The sequence below is a fragment of the Mangifera indica genome, unplaced genomic scaffold (genome assembly GCF_011075055.1).
Source record: "Mangifera indica cultivar Alphonso unplaced genomic scaffold, CATAS_Mindica_2.1 Un_0024, whole genome shotgun sequence".
Lineage (NCBI taxonomy): Eukaryota > Viridiplantae > Streptophyta > Magnoliopsida > Sapindales > Anacardiaceae > Mangifera > Mangifera indica.
This window is the reverse complement of record NW_025401116.1, coordinates 71,298-78,947: the sequence shown is the minus strand read 5'-3', so window position 1 is coordinate 78,947 and position 7,650 is coordinate 71,298.

Here is a 7,650-nt window from a genome sequence, read left to right as displayed (position 1 = left end):
TTATCAAATGAAATTGAAAAAATTTTATAACGTAATTTATATTCTTCTAATATTCCTTTAATTATTCTATAAATATTATCGGCCGTCACGCCCACTAAAATTTGTAAAAAATTGAATTAATTCTTTTTTTTTTTTGTTTTTTATATAAACTAAATAATGTTCTTTTTAATGTATTTCTTGGAATAGTTTTATGTGCAGGATTTAATGCAGTTTTACAATAATTATTAAAACGTAAATTTTTACCAAAACTAAATGTTAAATGATCTATTGCTACCATTTTTGCAAATTCTTCTTTACTTTTATTATCACTATACATAAATAAAGATTTGTGTGTAGAATCATACCCGGTTATTTGTGTTTGGTCCTGGCTTTGCCACATTTTTTTTCGGATGCTTTGACTCCAAGTGTCTTTTGAATGTCCCGTATCCACCTCCTTGTTTGAATTTATAAATTTGTCTACAATAATTGTAAGCAACATCAAAATTACCATCTTCCTTTTGTATTTTCTTGAAATGAATCTTGAAAATATCAGATGTAGAAATTTTTTAAGAGTGTTGTTCCATCTTCATTTGTTGTTGATGTTGTTGTTGTTGCTCCACCTCTTCATATTGACTTTCACTTTCTTGTTTTCAAAAATCATCTATAAGTTGATTTTCATTCACATTTGATATATATGAATATTGACCAAATCTCATATTACCGGAAGAATTTTCACTACTTGTCATTTTTTGATAATAAATAAATAATAAATAAAATTAATTATAGAAATAAATTCTATAATTAATTATGAATTGTATAATAAAAATTGAAATTGAAATTAATAAAAAATTAAGAAAGAATTTAATTAAATTTAAGAGAATTTGATTGAATTGAAAGATTGAGAGAGTATTAAGAGTTGAAAGAATGAGAATGAGAATGAGAGTTTGAAAGATTGAGTGAGAGAGTGAAATTTGAGAGAATGAAATTTGAATCGGTATATATAGGAAAAAACCTTTTTGAAAAAAAATAAAAATAGGGGGGGTGAATTGAGATTTTAAAAATTGCAGAGGACCTTCAGCAAGCCAACGGTTCCCTGTGCAAGGAACTGTTGGTTGTTTAAATACAATTAAAAAAAATTCAAAAAATTCAAAAAAAATTCAAAATTTTTCGGTTCAGTACAGTAAACCGTCGGTTTACATGTCGATTCATAAACCGGGTGTGAACCGACAGTTTCATAGTTCAAATTTATGTAAATCGAAACTGAACCGCTAAAATTCGGTTTCGATTCCGGTTCAGTCCGGTTCCAGATTTGTCGGTTCCAATTTCGATTTTATCCGGGCCAGTTTTGGTCCGGTTCATGGGCCAAACCGGCCCGTGGCCAGGTCTATTCCCATGGGTTCGAATTTCACATGTACAGGGTTTATAAAATTTAAAGTCTTATCTATAAATTAACTATTATTAAAATTTTTTTTAGAGATAAATAAAATTTTTATTTTATTAATAATATTATAAAAATATAAATTTTATTATATTTTTTCCTCAAATTTTAAAATTTAATCATTTTATTTTTATATAAAGTTTTTAATTTTAAAAAGTTATATTTTTTTCTTCTTTCAAATTTTGGGTTTTTTTTCACTCCTCTATCCATCATCTCTAACGCTAATCATCTTTCATCTCTACTCTAAATTGTTGGGTGGTACATTAGAAGAGATTCAGAGACACCTGTGACCGAAGATTTTGTTGAAGACAAACAAATTTCTTTGTCGGAGAAAAGATCTCCAACCGTCGATGTCTCTAGATTTCTTTTCATGCGCCAATTGACGGTTTAGGATAGAAAGAGGAGGTCACTAGTATTGGAGATAGTGATTAGAGAGATAAAAAAAAAAACTTTGGAATGAAAAATATGAGTTTTTAAAATTAAAAAACTTTATGTATTGATAAAGTTGTTAGTCTTTAAAATATAGAGAAGAAAAAATAATAAATTTTATATTTTTATATTATTAATAAAATAATATTTTTATTTTTATTTTTAACCAAAAAAATTATAATAATATTTAATCTATAAATAAGATTTTTGATTTTCTTAATCTTATATATGTGATTTTGAAACTGATCAAAACTTTATTAAAAATAAATCCTTTGCCCTTCCAATTATTAGTGTACTGACCGACATGTCTTATCACGTGAGCTGAAAGGTTTGTTCTCCGTTCACGAGGACGGTTACTTTCAATGGCGAACGCGCACCACGTGGTTTACATGTCAGGTTCTGAAAACTTTGTACACTGGCGGTCAAACTAGTCATCATATACGGAACGGCTTCTTCTGCCTGATGATCTTCTGTGTTCTTGTGCATGTTAACGTTCAGTGATTAACTGCCTCTTCTTGGCCTACTCAACACGTGGTCTCTGGAGGCACGAAATATTGGTTACCTCCATTTAAGTATTAAATGACAAAAACCTATAATATTACACCACCAAAATAGCATTACCCCATATTTAATTATGTACGAAATTTTCTGTTAATTAATTATTTTCTTTTATTTCTATCAAACAAATATTACACATTTTATTATATTATAATAAGTGATATTATGAATATTTATAATAATTATTATTATTATTTTAAATACTAATAATAATTAGATAATGATATATAATTATTAATATTAACTTATTATAAGTGTATATATTTTTAAATTAGAAAACTAATTATATAGAAAGTTTATTTAGAAATAAATCACCCCTATTGAAACAGATGCTTCAAATCTAAAATTTTAATTAGAGATTTTGTTTTTTAAAATCTAAAAGGACCTTTTTTTTTACTAACTTGGTGATATTTTGGCTTGTTACACCATTTAAAGACAAAGGAGATAAATTTTGGTATTTGAAAATTGTTTGAAAACTGTAGTTCTTAGCATGTCTAAGCAACGTATTAACAAAATTATTTTTCAAATAATTGGTTGTTGTTGTAGTTGATTTAGCTTGAATTTCAATGGGTTGTATTTCAGTGAATATGTTGAAGGTGGTCGGTTTCGGAGTTACATGGGTATATGGGTTTAAGGTTGATATAATTTGGCTCCAAATTGAAAAGAAGTTTTGATTCAAACTAAAGTTAGATTTGAAACGAATTTTTTTAAACTCGAAATGAACTTTGATTGAACGAGTCTTAATGTGAACATGAAATAAACAAATACAAACCTAAATATGAGTTATAGAGTAATAGGAAAAATGAACTCGAGTTTGAATCTAAATAGACTTGTATCATTAAATATACTTTCTCCCTCTTGGTTTCTTGCTTTCTCAATATGTTTATATATATGCATGATGCGTGTGTGTGTGTACTTAAGGTAGAGTTCTAAGAAGATTGAGATCTGGACATGATGTGGCTACACTACTACAATCGGTTTGAACTTTGATGTGTTTATAAATGTTCTTCTTTCTTTTTTCGTGATTTTCTGCATCGTTTTCACTATAAAATAATTGACATTTAATCTTGGCCTTATAATTGAGCCGAATTTATGTTTTGTTAGCCAAGCAAATATGTTTAGCTTTGACTGAATCAAACATCTCGTAGGAACCCAAACCAAATCTTACATATTCACATGAATCCAAGTGAAGTGCAAGTCAAACATGAACTCTTAAATCACAAAGCGAGTTAAACACAAATTGGTGTTTCTCCTTACTCGGTGAGCCTAAGTTGAAAACAAACCAAGCCCATTTGAAAACAAGTTTCACCCTATTCGGATTTGGTTCATTTCAAATCTAGCCTTAATTGAAACCTACACTTCAACCAAATTTTGTCGAATGGCTTCAATGTATGTTTCACAAGATGCTCATCTTCAACTTTTACCTAGTTTTTTATTTGCTCGATACCTACCTTTTGCTACATTAGGCCATTTAGATAGAACACGATTTTACTAAATTTAGACATGATGCATCTTTTGATTAAAACTTGATATTTCCTCGTATGATTACGATGACCATTTCAACAAATACCTAAAATTGTCTAAACTTGAAGAAATTTGATCGAATGATTTAATTTCTTTATAATTTAGAAAAATTAAATCTTTAAGTTAAATTCCTGTAATGTAAGCATAATATATACATATTTTTTATACACAATTTGAAAACATAGATGATGTATTTTTATGTGATTGGATGATTTTGAATTAAAGATGAAGTAACACTAAATCACATCATAAACATATCATCTGTATATTTAAATTGTGTACTTAAATTATATATTAAAAAATTATACATATAATATTACTCGTCTGAAAATAATGGTTTTTACAAGTACCAACCCTACAACACAAAAGGTTTAAACCTACTTCATATTTGAACTAGGAAAGGCTACTGAAATTGCTACATGAAAAATTACTTGTCGACAACCGCTGATATATGTTGAGGCAGACATCAAGTACATCACTGATGAATATGATGAACTTGTTGAATTCAACGATAACAAAGAACTAGCACTTTTTTTTGACACACAATTGGAAGGGCCCATGAATGGTTTTTTCTTGCATGTTATAACAACTTATGTCCCTTTTTATCTCCATTTTTTGCAGAAGCCACATTCATAGTATCGAAACTGGCAATAGCAAAGACATCGGTGGGTTTTAGGTGATTTAGAAAATGGAAACATTCTCAATGGATAATCAAAGTAAACCAAGATTAACACCAATGGCTACAGGGCCTTATAGTGGTAACATACCTAGAATACATATTTCATATTAGCAATTCTACCATTTGTTGTTGTGTCACACCCATCTTCAGACATAACCCTCTAAAGAGAATACGAATCCAAAAAAACATGTTAACGTAAATTTTTTAAAACATGCATTTCTTAATGTAATGAAAATAAAAACATTCGTAAAAATCAGCATGAAAATATAATTTACTTTAAAAAAGTGCAAAAGGTGTCTTAGTAAAATAAAAGCAGGCCGAAACATTCATATATAAGAAATGTGCATAAAGTGATCAAAATAAATAACCATTAAGTCAAAATCACCATCACATCGAATAAAACAAATTTTGAGTCTAATAATCGATATTATAATCATTAAACTAAATAAATTAAAAGTTTAATATTAATATATCATTAAAATAAATTTAAACTTATACTCTTGTATAAATAAAATCTCGTGATTTTCTAGTCAAACTATTCGGGTAGCCAATATATACTTTACATCTTTTACAGAAGGTATTATATGCCAGGTGAAGAGAAGAATATATAGTCTGTGGTCAGACTTCTGGTCAAAGTACACAAAATTGACAGAAGGAAATATCAACTAAATTAGCCGTTACGCTGTTAAGAGAATCCGTTATTGAAATGGAAAGTGAAAAAGGAGTCAAAAGATAAACATTTGGATTTCCATTTATCGAAATATCCGTATCTTCCATTCAACGCGTACTATGGAATCTTATTCTTCTTAAAAGTTCGGGGAAATTTCTCGGCAAAATTGGGAGTAAGAATAAGAATAATCAAACATTTCACACCTTTAATTTAGTTTAGTTTAGTTTAATTTATCTAAAATATTAATGGATATTAATAATTATTATTATATTTAATAAAATTATATAAATATAAATAATTATCATATTTGATTAAAGATAATAAAATAATATTAAAATATAATTTTACTTAAATATTTTTATGTGTAATTATTTTAAAATATATTTTATATTATTTATTATATTTATTAAAAATAAAAATATTTTAATATTAAAAATTTATTAAATCAAAATAAAATCAAAATTATTTTGAGAATTTTTTAATATAAATAATAAAAATATATTATTAAAATAATTTTTTACAACTTAAATTAAACGGTCTCTTTATGTGTTTATTTTATTATTAGAATTTTTGCATATAAAAATATATTTATATATAATTATAAATCAATTGTAGATGAAATTTGTAAATTTATTAAAAAAATTAATTGTAAACTGTGTGTGTGACGTAGTGTCGCCACATCTTGCACGTCAAAACATTCTATAACTTTCCGATACAATACGGGAATAGTACAGTAAGGTGTCGGCGAGCCACCACGTGGCGACATGCGTGACACGACGCGCACAGGGAATGTCGGTCACAGTCACAGAGACGCGTCATTGCGACGACATCCACAATGAATTTTCTCTACTGTCAAAAATTTGCTTACAACGGCGTCGTACTGCCTCCATGTGAGTACGGTTGGACGTTTCACGGATTTTGGTTTTTCCTCGCGCGAGTTTCGATAATCTACTCCCGAATGTTCCGGCCATCGCATTTGATTTTGCCACGTCTGCTGCCTGAGTTGTGGGGTCTATTCAATTAAATTATTGTTATAGCTTAAATTTTAAATTAATTCCCCCAAATTAAAGATTAATTATTTGCTTGTTCTATTATTAAAAATGATAAGAGAAGGCAATCTAATTATGAAAAAAGAGTTAGGGCGTATTGAGTTCAAAAACAAATCCAAATTAGTAAATAGGGGAATGGGGGAAAAATATATAAAAATTAAATGGATATAATATAATAAATGATAAAAAATATATTTATATAAAAAGGTTAAAAAATTTAAATATGAAAAAGATATAAAATATGTATATATGAGTTTAATATAACACATCATTAATAATATATTTTAAAAAAAACGATAATTTCAATCATAATTTTAATATTTTTTATAAATCTTCTGGTTAACAATTAAAATATTTAGTGTTTAATTAACTATTAAACCTGATATAACATATTATATAATCAAAATACAATCATCACCAAAAACTATCAGAATAGGTTAAGGATTTGGATGACAAAAAATTGAGTTTTTTATTTTATATAGTTATAATATTATGATAATTAATTAAAATACAAGAGACATTTTCATATTTTAAAAATTCATAAAAAAAAAAAGATTAAAATATGTGTTTAATATATTTTGGATTTAAAAATTCAAAATAATGTATTTAAAACACAAATAATTTGTATTTTCACTAACTAAAAGACAAACCCAAAGCTGAATCACAGTATGAGTTTCAGCTTGAATTTTGATTATTCCTTTTAAACTCAATCGATCTTAACTAATGGCCAAACTCAACCTATAAAAAGAGTGTAGCGAATTCATTATTGATTATGATTGATAATGAAAATCAATAGCTTGTTTTATGTTAATTAATTGTTAAGGTGAAAAGGGTTCCATTTGATGTGGTAAAAATAAATAACATCGTATTCATATAAGAATATTAATAGGTTTTATTTTTTTAATACGGGGAAATTAATTGAAATAATATAATTTTATTAAAATTAGATGGTATTAACCAATTCTTTATGAATTACTCGGAGAAAGCCAAGATTCTATGTTAATACTTGTTTTATCCTTATTCTTACCATCTCAAACACTTTTTCATTAAAAAATTTATCTAAATTTTAATTAAAAATTTTTAAATATATGGTAACAAATTTATCTTACTCAAGTAAATAAGTATTTCATTATTTTGTTCGAATAATTGAAATTGAAATTTTAAAATTTATCGGGATAGAAGTGGATGGAATACCCTTAATTTTTCGATCATAAACTATGTTTTTCAATTTTATTTTAATTATTTTGTTAATTTAAGTTATAAATATGATTGTTAATCTTACTTATATGATTTAAAGTTATATTTTTTACAAAAATATGTAAAA